We start from the raw sequence: 13,087 nt of genomic DNA, 5'->3' as shown, positions 1-13,087 counted from the left end.
TAGACCGGATGCAGCCTGCCCCCTCATGGTCGTAATTCTCTCTGTCTTGTGGTTCTTCTCTTATCACTATCTAATTTCACTTTTGCCACTCACCACCTTATTCAGTATTTTCCAATTCCTATTCCTGAGAGAGAAAATGTAATCGGTCCAGCTCAATTTTTCATGCCAGGCCAAGTGAGATCCCTGAACAATCTGTGGATTTGGTGCCCTGGGGTCATGGCTGGTCCAATCAGCTGTGATTGAGGAAGAACATGCATTGACCCTTCGGAAAATATTATAACTTGAATAGTTTCTGTTTGTAGGGGCTGTGATTATATTGTCACTGTGACTAATATGTCTAGTATAGTAGGAAGCTTGACTTGCTCATGGGGCCAATTGTAGAGGACAGTTTTGGTAGAATCATTCTTTCTCAATCTCTTAAGGGCCTAGCACAGCGGTTCTCAACCTGCCTTTGGGGGTCGAATGACCCTTTCATAGGGGTTGCCTAAGACCATGGGAAAACACATATATAATTACATATTGTTTTTGTGATTAATCACTATGCTTTAATTATGTTCAATTTGTAACAATGAAAATACATCCTGCATATCAGATATTTACATTATGATTCATAACAGTAGCAAAATTACAGTTATGAAGTAGCAACGAAAATAATTTTATGGTTGGGGGTCACCACAACATGAGGAACTGTATTAAAGAGTCGCGGCATTAGGAAGGTTGAGAACCACTGGCCTACCATAATGCCTGGTTCCCTGAAATCCTTAGAAAATGCTTGTTGAGTAAATTCAAGTTAATATTTATTGATGGGGGTGGGAGATGGGAAACATACCAAATTCTCAAGAGACAGACTATGTCATGATTTCCAAAGCTGGTATCTATCTAGAGCCAAAGTGTCTAGTTTCATATTTTTCTGAACTTCAATGCAAAAAAAAAAAAAGATAGAGAGAGTGAAAATTAGCACAACCTCAAGCAAGGTTTGTTTTTTCCTTTCCTTTAGAAAGCAGCTGTCAGTTTAACTTATCCCAAAATACTGTCAGTGATGAGCATGACTGAAAATGCATTTTATCTGTAATTAGAGAGATTACATTAAACACTATTATTTGCAGACACACATTGAATTAACCCTAATTGAGGCTAGCAAATAGTAGAGCCTGCCTATTTTTTGCCTCAAAAATTTTAGAAAATTGTGACAGTTGACACACGAGGGACGATGCTGACGATATTTCTTTCCATCAAATGCCAGACAGTAATTGTAATTGCCTTTAAAAATATTTTAAGCAGTTTCTTTAGTAAATCAGAAGTTGCCACAAATCATGCTGATAGTTTCTAAACATGGGATTGTTGACTGTGCATTCCAATATGAGTTTAATGAATTGATTTTCTAAGGAATTTAACTTTGCATCTGTTTTCAGGTATAATTAATTCACTGTGGTTAATGTGATTAGCATGGATATCAGTGGATTATACATGATCCCCTTTATTTATTCACTTATTTTTAATCTGCCATACTGTCCATTGGGAAATTATGTAAGTTTTTGGGGAAAACATCTTGCTAGTAGCTTTGATCACATTGGATTTCTGCAAAGCAGAATCCTGGCAGGAATTCACTGATTATTCACAGACTGAATCAATGTACTCTTGTTTGAGGGACCTATTAAAGTTTACACAGTCCCTGTCTTTAAAGAGTTTATAATCCAGAGGGGAAGGTGAGACAAACATTCTAATGAAAGTCATTGTAAGAAAAAAAAAATGGCTATACCCAAATTCTTCTTCCTCTGAGCACCTACCTCTTCTCTCCCCTGCTCTCCTTAAATAATGCTATTACCTAGGGGATGTCAATGGCCTGCCTCTCCTCTAATACTTCCCACTATCCTGGGTAGTCTTATTCATGGCTTCAACCACCACTTTTGAATCTATATCTCTTACTCAGTCCTTATCTCTGAGCTCCCAACCTGGAGGTTCCAGATGCCTCCAGATATCTTCACCTGTATATCCCACAGGTACTTCCAGTTTAACATACCAAACCCAAGTCTGTGATCTCCATCCAGAGTTGCCCCTCCTGCCCTCCCAATCTCTGTAAGTAGTTCCTGTATTCACCCAGTTGCCCAAGCCAGAGATTTTCAACTGGTGTGCCCCAAGAATTTTTAAAACATATAATACTTGACTATTTAGTCAGAGGCCCTGACCTCTTTTCCCTTAGATCCGTGGTCGGCAAACTGCGGCTCGCGAGCCACATGCGGCTTTTTGGACCCTTGAGTGTGGCTCCTCCACAAAATACCACATGCGGGCGCACATACAGTGCGATTGAAACTTCGTGGCCCATGTGCAGAAGTCGGTTTTCGGCCTGGGCGAGTCTATTTTGAAGTAGTACTGTTGATATTTGGCTCTGTTGACTAATGAGTTTGCCGACCACTGCCTTAGATTGTCTAATTTTAAAAAATGACAACAGCCAGACTGATGTGTCTCAGTGGTTGAGCGTCAACCTATGAACCAAGAGGTCATAATTCAATTCCTGGTCAGGGCACATGCCTGGGTTGTAGGCTCAGTTCCCAGTGTGGGTAGTGCAGGAGGCAGCCAATCGATGATTTTCTCTCATTATTGATATTTCTATCTCTTTCTTCCTCTCCCTTCCTCTCTAAAATAGGTAAAAATATACTTTAAAAAAATAAAATAATAAAAAAATGACAACAGCCAACACAACAATAGCTATCCAGTGTAAATGAATCAAAATTATTCCTATTTATTTTGCCAGATTGGCAAAAAATATATATTTTTTAGTGTGCCAAAGAATTTCAGTAATTAAGTTTATGTGTGCCAGGAGATGAAAAAGGCTAAAAATCGCTAATCCAAGCTAAACTATTGTTGTGGTTCTCAGAACACGAAGGTACTCATTTATTCTCTGTGGTTTTCAAAATTTAATGTTCATGTTTAATGTTCACTGGGATCATCCAGAAACCTATTTAAAACAGTTTTCTGAGACTCATGTTTAGAAATTCTGATTTGGCCATCTGAAGTGGGGCCCATGAGTGACATCAATGCTATTGGGCCAGGGACCACATTTTGAGGAAAACTGCCCTAGAGCAGTAGTTCCCAACCTTTTTTGGCCATGCCCCACCTAAGCATCTCTAAAAGCCCAATGCCCTCCCTGTGACATATAATTCTTATTATTCAAAAAGTAAACTCCTATTCACGTGGAAGAAGCCTAAAAAGCCATTAACTTGGTCTAAATAAACTTCCAAAGAACATGGCATCCATGAAAGAGAAAAATAAGAGAATGAAAGGAAATTTAAAGTACTGAGGAAGAAATCACTAAGAAATTGTTTTAAAATAATAATAATATGAAGTGATATGAAAAAATAGCAAATAAAGTTTGAAAACATGTAATAGAGGACTGAAATGCATAAATATGTCACAATGTATATTTATATACTGTATGAGGCACCGAGAACCATAAGAAATGCAAAAAAATCACTGTTAACTCATTCTTGAATTGCCCCCCTTAAAAATCAAATTGCCCTCCTGTGGGGCATGTGTCCCTCGTTGGGAATCACTGCCCTAGAGAATGAAAAGAACTCACGCACATTTCTATGACTATGTAAGTAATCATCGGCAAAGAGTGAACACCCAGGAAGCACATCTCTTTCACATCAGCCAGAGGCAATAGGAATTAATGAAACAGCATGTGACTTATATATTTCTTCCATCAACTGTGTATGGAGTGCCTACCCGCTGTTAGGCACAGTGCAAGGCACCGAGCTAGGCTCTGAGATACAGTGCTGAGTAAAACTATGACATAATCCATGTTTTAACAGGTCAACTCGGGCAATTCATTGAAACCTAGATGTCTCGTCTGTAAAATGGGGATAAAATGGCACTGTGTTGACTTTAGATACCAAATAGAGGACTCTATTAACTGCCTAGTTCAGCACCTTCCACGTTGATTCTCAATAAGGGTACTTAATCAATAGTAATTAATTCTTTTATGTTAGAATTAACCACTCTAAAATGCTATCAGATATTAGTTGTCACAAAAAATATTAGTTGTCATTATTTTTAGCATTATTTCATAAACTCTCTCAATGAGCAAGAGAGTAGTTGTCTAGGCGTTAACCATATGAGAAAAGACCCCAAACAACTGAAGACATAGAGGAGCTTTCATGGTCATAGAGCCCAGAGTTTCTTTCTTTCTCTAAGATTATTGGGCCTTAAGTGTTAATAATAGTTTCCCCCAAAAAACAGACTCTTCCTCATTGGCACACTGTTTGATTAATTGTAATTCTTCCAGATAAATTGGAGTTGGCTCAGGAGCAAAGAGAAACTAAAGAATCTGATCATTCTTACTAGATTCTAGGATTTCAAGTGTCACCTTGCCTGAAAGGAAGTGGCTATGGAGATAAAAAGAAAACTCCTATTTATTATTAAAGGCTAAATGAGGGACAGCCAAACAATGGAATGCTATTGAGCTTTGGAAATTATATTGATTTGAATGTATTGATACAGAAAAAAATGGCAAAGACAGCAGTGTGTGTCATTTTGATTTTTAAAAAGATTATAGGCTTGTCCTGGCCTAGTGGCTCAGTCTGCTGGAGTGTCGTCCCATACACCAAAAAGGTTGCGGGTTCAATTCCCAGTCAGGGCCCATTAGGTTGCAGGTTTGATCCCAGTCAGAGTGCCTCTCACAGTGATATTTCTCTTTGTGTGTCTCTATCTCTTTATCTCTCTCTCTGTCTCTACGTTCCTCTCTCTCTAAAATCAATAAACATATCCTTGGGTGAGGATCTAAAAAAAGATTATAGGCTTATTTATGGGTCTCTATATAGAAAAAAGTCTGAAAATCTGTACTCTTATTTGTCAAATGATTATGATTAACCTCCAAAAAGATTAGTCTATATTTTCTAGATTTTACTCAATGACTGTATGTGATTTAAAAAGCATTTAGAAAAGAGAGGTAGAGAATGAGTCCACAGGTCCTACAAGGAACAAATAAACCCATGGAAGCCCTCAGGCAATGTTTCTCAATCTGGATGCATATTAGTATCACCTGGGGAGTTTTAACAACATCTCAATAACCAGGCTGCCCCAAGACCAATTAAATAAAAATCTCTGGGGCTAGAAGCCCGGCTTCAATAGTGTTCAGAGCTCCCAAGTATGTTCAAGGTGTAGCCAAGGTTGAGAACCACTGTCTCAGGAGACCTTCTGCATTTCCTTGCACTTGGTAGGCCATGGGTCCCCACAATCAAGCAAGGCCCCGAGAGAAACATCATGTTCCTTGGCCCCCAATATCAACATGACTTCATTCATATTTCAGAATATTTTAGAAACGGATCAGGGCTAGAAATTACTTTGGCCACTAGATGGATTTAAGAAGAAATGGCGAACCTAGCCGGTTTGTCTCAGTGGGTAGAGCATTGGACTGTGGACTGAAGGGTCCTGGGTCCAATTCTGGTCAAGGGCACATGCCCAGATTGAGGGCTCGATCCTCAGTAGGGGTCATGTAGGAGGCAGCCAATCAATGATTAATGTTCCGATCTCTCTCTCTTTCCCTCTCCCTGCCTTTCTGAAATCAATAAAATATATATTTTAAAAAAGAAGAAGTGGTGGGAACAGGATGCCAGTTAGAATATCTGGGTTCTTTGTGTCATCTGAGAGCTAGTTACTCTTCTCTGAGCCTCAGGATCCTCACACCTCTTGCTGTTAGGATTAAATTAACTAAAATCCATGAAAAGAGTTTTGCAAAATATAAATTACTATATAAGTATTATTATTTTTAGTATTTTATAACTAATAGCATGAAGAATGTGCTCAGAGAAAGATGATATCTGAGGAAGACACAAGAAAGATGGACTTACTCCCCTATAGGAGACCTCAGCCTCAGGATGGACAGGGAGACCAAAGCTCAACAAGAGGGGATAAGTCTGTGAGCTGATACCAAAAGCAACCTGACAGGCCAAACATGAAACACTTCTTTCTCAGAAATCCAGAGAAGAGACTCTGAGAAAGATCTTCCCTTTGCTTTTCTGTTGGCTTCCAGGAATTTATACCAAAGTAGTGATGTCCCAGAATAAATAAGTTTTCTTCTCATAATTAAGACAGAGATTCTAGGAATGGGCTGAACACAGGCTGAATTCATTACTGAGATTGCTTACAATTTAATTCAGGTCCTAAAGAGATGGTCCCTATGTGTCATCAAAAAATAAGTTTTGGCCCTGACCGGTTTGGCTCAGTGGATAGAGTGTCAGCCTGCGGACTCAAGGGTCCCAGGTTCAATTCCAGTCAAGGGCATGTACATTGGTTGTGGGCATATCCCCAGTGGGGGGTGTGCAGGGGGCAGGTGATCGATGTCTCTCTCTCATCGATGTTTCTAAATCTCTATCCCTCTCCCTTCCTCTCTGTAAAAAATCAATAAAATATATTAAAAAAAGAAAGAAAAAATAAGTTTTGCATCTAGACAACAGTTTACATATATCTCTAGAGTGACTTTTTCTTTTCCTTTGCACTTCATTTATTCTCTGAAAATCATGGGCCATGGAAAGAATTTCAATGCAACACTGTCCATGGGAGAAGCTCAACATTAGATAGGGCCATCTGAGAGACCATTCGACATGGGTAGTAACTGAAGAAAGTTGAAAGCCCCTTAAGAACAAGAACCTTAATGTTGGACCCAAAAAGTACACAATGAATCAATGCTTTGGAAGTGCCTCCTGCAGGCACAGTTCTTAGCTCATGCTAGGAAATCAGTAAGTATCTGTGGGATGAATATCATTGTAACCAGGTCTAACAAACTAAAAAAATGTCCATTGTTGTACAAGTGTGTTTCCCTTTTGTTCACTTTAGGCTACCCAATATTGGCTGCAACTTCTCACATAACGTGGATTTATTGTCCCATATTCTCAGGGTCTACACTGAAGATAAACCATAGCATTTTTTTTTAAAATATATTTTATTGATTTCTTACAATCTTCAGGAGTTATGACTGTTGCAGTAATCCAGGCAAGAGATAAAGGAAATCTAAATAGTAAGAGTGACAGTGGGAAGAAGAAAAGTGGGAAACTTTCAAACCAGGTTTCTGGCTTGGACACCTGAGTGGATGGTGATGCTATTTACTGAGATATGCAGGAGGTATAGTGTTGAGGGAAAATAGGATGAGATGAGTTATGGACATACCTAGTTGTAGATGCCTGTCTATCATCCAGGTGGCAGTGTTGAGTAGACCTTTGGATACACAGGTATGAAACTCAGAGAAGGCAAATTCTTGAACACCATCAGCATATAGCAGTAATAGAAATCCAGAAAGAATGAGCATCAGGAGAAGAACAGTAAGAACAGTTTCAGGGAGAAGGATCTGACAGAAACCAGCAGCAGAGGATGGAGGAGAAGGTAAAAATGGATACAGCAGAAAAGAATAGAGGGTAGTATGGAAGGGGAAATGAAATCCAGTGAAAGATTTTTAAAGAGAGGAAAGACATGTTTAAATGCTAATGGGAAAGATAAAATGAACCTGTTAGGCAGCACTGTATCGGTCCAGGACCATACCTGGTCACTACTTTTACTTCTGTCTTTCAAAAGTAGAACAAGTCTCTTTGTTGACTGACTCTAACTCAGAATCGTACAAAAATGAAATTCTAGGAAATGTAGTTCTCAGTTCATCCAAGTTCACATAGCACAGTCCAACACAGTCCACCCCTTGTCAACTTGGTATCTACACACACTTCTGTAGACATATATAACTTCCAAATAAAAACACCAAGACCATGCTTTTGTATAACAAAATTCAACTGTCTATATTGGTACAACTGAAAATACACAAAAATCTAATAAAAGGATACACAAAGTCTACTTTGTCCATTCTAAAGGGCAAAATTTTGCCATCCACCTGGCACTAAACTGTGTCTTCAAGAGGCTACTACATAATTCAAGCAGGTCAGCTACTTCCAGGTGATGGGAAAACTAGTACTTCTCCACTCATTATCTGCAAAATAAGTTCTGTAGTTTAAAAAAGAGAGAGACTGTATGGATACCATGATGATGAATAAACCATTCTGTAAGTCTATAGATGGGGGAGGGGTGGTTGAAAGAAACACCATGGGAAGGAAAGGCAAATCTCTTTCCAAAAAAGTATCTGTTCTAGTGAAAACAATGCCCTTTCACTTCCGTGGTGGAAATGGCCCAATGTAATCAGCCTGATGCCAGGTGGCCTGAAAAGCAGTGTCATATCCCCAGTTGGTGTTGATCTTCACTATTAGCAGTTGGGGACTCAGCGGTAGCTTTAATGAGAGGAAGTCCATGTAGACAAGATGACCTGCTTTGTAGATTCAGTCAGCCTCTTTCACCAGTCACTCCTGTCCTTGCCCAACCACTCATATATAAAGTGGCCATGGTCATCTTGTTTACCTGATTATTAAGATCCTTCTCTGGTAAGATTGCTCTTGGTGAGCAATCCCCTGGCACAGCAGTATTATAATATTCAGAGGGGACTATCCTCATATCTCTTCTCCATATTTCATTTCCTCCAATTTTCTAATCATCTTCCTTCCAAGTCCATAGCCAATCAACCAAACCCTTAGTCATTGCTCATAAATTAATGTAATCCATAGCTTTGGCCATTTCTCCTTCTAGGCTAATGAACTAACCAGGTGCAATGGTTGGAGTTTGGCCCACTGCGAAAATTTCTCTTTCACATTGTCATTCATGGCCACACTTCAGTGGGGGTGTAATGCTGTAGGGTAGGTATCCAACTTCAGTTCTGCCAATATTTTTGGTGGAAATACCTGACCGACTTTTTTCTTCCTTAATCAGGTGATCATAAAGATTGCCCCATGAGACCACAGAGGCAGATTGAAAGAGGAGACCCAATGTAGCAGAAACAGCCTTTATGGTAATATGAGCCACTTATTAATGAAATTTATTTATGTCTTCAGGACCTGCTTGAGCTGATCTCTTACATATATCATTCCCACTTGATGGTGATATCTCAGAAGTATATAGTAATTTACTATTATTACTTATAAACTTATCACAGGTATGCCACATTCATTTTTTATTATATTAAGTCAGTTTTACTCATTTATTTTTTAAATTTTATCTTTATTGTTGGAAGTATTACAGATATCCCTCCCCCCACCCCCATTTACCCTCCCTCCCTCTACTCCCATCTCCTCCCAAGGCCTTCCCCACACTACTGTCTCTCCATGGGCTATTCATATCTGCATATAAATTTATTGGTTAATCTCTTCCTGCCCCCCCAAGTCAAGTTTTATTTTTTAATGTTATATCTTTTATTTATTGCACTAACCATCCAATGTCCTAATTCATGCTATTTCTGAATTTAGGTCATATTTTCTGGAGTTTGTCAAACTATTTAGTCCTCACTATCAGGAACATTTTAGCACCAGGTGGCAGCAAAATCTGAGAGCTGACATAAAATTCTTGGCAGGAAAGTAAACAACTAATTAAGAATTTATCTTAAACCTCAAGATGGCTAATAAGGAGTAGCAAATGCATTTCTTCCCCACTCCCCTTGTTTCTATTTAGATATCTCCCTCCCTCTCATTTTAGTGAGTGATTATCCAAATTGCGTATATACCCTCCCCCTACCCCCATACACTCACATATACCCTTGCAAACACAGAGAATCCCCCCCCCCCCCAGCCAGCCAAGTGGATTGTCATGGTACTTAGCTTCAAATGGACAAAAACTAGAACAGCCCAGAGCATAGAAAGCCAACAGAATAAACCAAATTGGAGTCTGTTAGGAAAATCCAGGATCTAAAGGAACAGAGAACAATTTCAAACACCAATTCCAACCAGCCCAAAGCAGAACCAAAGTCGGGTAACTTAATGAAACAAAGAGGCGATGTCAAGCAAGAACAAGTCAAAACGTAACAGTAACTCACCTTTAGAGGTCAGCGAGGGCAGGTGCTTGCTCGGTCATTTTGAACGGGCCTAAAGAGACAAAGAAACGAGTCACGCTTTCTTCTGAAATGTCTCCAACTGTTGACTACATCACCTCTACAAGATTCTCCATTCTTTTTTTTTTTTTTTTATATTTTATTGATTTTTTACAGAGAGGAAGGGAGAGGGATAGAGAGTTAGAAACATCGATCAGCTGCCTCCTACACACCTCCTACTGGGGATGTGCCCGCAACCAAGGTACATGCCCTTGACCGGAATCGAACCTGGGACCCTTGAGTCCACAGGCCGACGCTCTATCCACTGAGCCAAACCGGTTAGGGCAGATTCTCCATTCTTTACGGGGCTGGCTAAAGAACAGAGTTCTGGTGTCCTTCTCTGATTTTACCCTGAACTTGCTAGGTAATCCAAACTGGCTGTATCAAGCCTGAGGTGACTCCCTCATCAGGGGAGAGTTAGTGCTAATCTAGTCTTGCCAGAGGACACGGTAGTGATTTGGGATGGCAGGTTCAATTTGCGCTTATTTAAGAAGCACTGCCTTAGTCACCACAGATTTTATCTTGCTAGAGCCTGGTCCTTAAGCTGTCAAATTGGATAGAGAGGCATACTTTTTAAACACAAATACAAAATCATCTTAAAGTCCACTAACCAGAGTTTTTAGTTGGAAAGTAACTCAAAATTGCCAAGCAACTTTACTTTCAGAGGCTTCCTTAATCATCCTATACTTCCAAATAGTATTTTTCAATAATTATATTTTGTGAGCCTTTTATCCAAAACATAGGTGTTAGAGCTTTTAGGCATTTCCAATCCTTTTTCCTACTTGTTATAAAGATTCACAATTCAGTCCTTGGAACATGTATCAAATTCTCAAATTAGATACCATCATCTGAAGAATCTCTAAAAGGTTTGAAAGGGGATTTGTTGTAATCTTTCTTTAGTCCTGAAGCTTTCCACACAACTGCATATTTCACTGTATGTCTGTAAAATGAATGTTCACGTCATATGTCTGAAGACAAACAACAGTCTTTGTTCCATGGAGCATTTCAAAAGATTCACAGCTGTTAATAGGTGGGAGAATTCCAGCTTTTGCTCTTGGGAAGAAAGGAACCATTGTGGTCAGTAACTGTGTCTCGGAGAAGTAGCTGTATTTATTTCTAGCCTTGCAAACCAAGAGGTGGACTGTCTGCACAGAGTGGATATTTGTGGACAACTAGCTACAGGATGGAATCAAAGTATCCCATGCTAAAGGGGTTGCTAGTTGCCCAGAGAGGCCTCAAAGTGTCCTGGTGTGATTTCCATGTTCCTTTTCTTTTCTTTTCTTTTCTTTTCTTTTCTTTTCTTTTCTTTTCTTTTCTTTTCTTTTCTTTCCTTCCTTCCTTCCTTCCTTCCTTCCTTCCTTCCTTCCTTCCTTTCTCTCTCTCTCTCTCTCTCTCTCTCTCTCTCTCTCTCAGGTGGATACCCACTAACACATTTATTAACTTATAACCAGGGGCTTGGATCCTCTGATAAATATATTCTTCACTTATAGACAAATCTACATAGAAAGCCTGATTATTATCAAAAGTCTGCTGCATATAAGCATAGACTCAGAACAAGGGGAATTAACACACGAGTCCAGTATTCAATAGCATTAGCTTTGAAATATAGCCCACAAATCTAATGAACAAAATAAACTGACGAACAAAATAGATCCAGAGACATAGAAGCATAGAACAGACTGCGGAATCTCAGAGGGGAGAGAGAACGGGCCAGGGAGAAAGTGTGTGGGTGGGAAGTGATCAACCAAAGAACTTGTACGCATATATGCATAACCCAAGGACACAGACAATAAGGTGGTGAAGGCAAGGGATGGGGCAGGCTAGAAGGGGTCAATGGGGAAAAAGGGAGACATATGTAATACTTTCAACAAAAAAGATCATAAGAAAAAAAAGCAAGAAATATAGCCCAACACACTTGTCTCCATAAAGAACAAGACAGATGAAATCCCTCACAGTTTCTTTATCTAGACTTGATCTAATGACTTTTCTAGTTCTGACCTTTTATATTCAACTTCAACTTGATTTCCATTTTCTTCTGGTGAAAATGGAAGCATACTAGGAACTCAAAGAGTCAGACAAATCACAACAGTAGAGAATTGTGGCTCATGATATGTGAGCAGGAAGTAAGAGTGCCCTTAATTGCTTTGCATGACTTCGTTAATGTAAAAACACTGAAACCTATAAAGAATTTTTGTGAGTTTATTTGAGCCAAACTGTTGACAATTCTCTGGAGATAATGCTCCAGAGAATGGCAGGTTTTCATCTCTTTTTATACATTGCAATCAAAGGAGGGGACATAGGTGGGTTACATGAAATCCACTGGTGATAGATTAGAGAGGCAGGAGAAAGCAAAGGGGGGGAGGGGCCTGTGATTGGATAAAAAGTAAAATGATAGACACATACTTAGGTGGGTACAGAATAGTCAACAGTCAACAATTAACATGATAACAATAACAAAGAAGGACCCCAATGGGAAGTTACAAGTTACCCAGACATTTCAAGGATATGTTATAATAGATGCAAAAAGACAGATAGGCTCAGTTAAGGTAAAGGTTGACCTTGTCAGTGAAGATACCAGCCTAGGATGTAACTACCCACCATAACTGCCTTAGTTAAAGTTTGATTTCAGACCATTCTTTGTGGCTCTTTTAGGTCGCTGGTTTGCAAGACTGCCATGCAGGCCTTCCCTGAACTTGTCAGGTTAGCATATGGCCCCTTTCGTCCACACTTTATTTTTTTTTTAATTAAATCTTTATTGTTCAGATTATTACATTTGTTCCTCTTTTTTCCCCCCATAACTCCCCTCCTCCCAGTTCCCACCCCAACCTCCGCCCTCACTCCCCACCCACTGTCCTCATCCATAGGTGCACGATTTTTGTCCAGTCTCTTCCCGCATCTCCCACACCCCTTTCCCCCCCCAAGAATAGTCAGTCCATTCCCTTTCTATGTCCCTGATTCTATTATAATCACCAGTTCATTCTGTTCATCAGATTATTTATTCACTTGATTCTTAGATTCACTTGTTGATAGATGCATATTTGTTGTTCATAATTTGTATCTTTACCTTTTCTCTCTCTCTCTAAAGGATACCTTTCAGCATTTCATATATACTGGTTTGGGGTGATGGACTCCTTTAGCTTT

The 13,087-nt window shown here is 39.4% G+C and overlaps 1 long non-coding RNA gene across 1 annotated transcript in view; it reads right to left on the bottom strand.

Annotated features, from left to right (window-relative positions):
• LOC102430648 overlaps window positions 1–13,087 on the bottom strand; it is a 30,376-nt gene that overhangs the window by 2,780 nt on the left and 14,509 nt on the right. Inside the window, exon 2 of the long non-coding RNA XR_330292.3 lies at window positions 9,893–9,941. This is a non-coding gene — a long non-coding RNA (uncharacterized LOC102430648). The remainder of the gene's footprint in view (window positions 1–9,892; window positions 9,942–13,087) is intronic.

Source organism: Myotis lucifugus, unplaced genomic scaffold (assembly GCF_000147115.1).
Source record: "Myotis lucifugus unplaced genomic scaffold, Myoluc2.0 scaffold_180, whole genome shotgun sequence".
Taxonomy (NCBI): domain Eukaryota; kingdom Metazoa; phylum Chordata; class Mammalia; order Chiroptera; family Vespertilionidae; genus Myotis; species Myotis lucifugus.
This window is presented reverse-complemented; position numbering and strand designations above follow the sequence as displayed.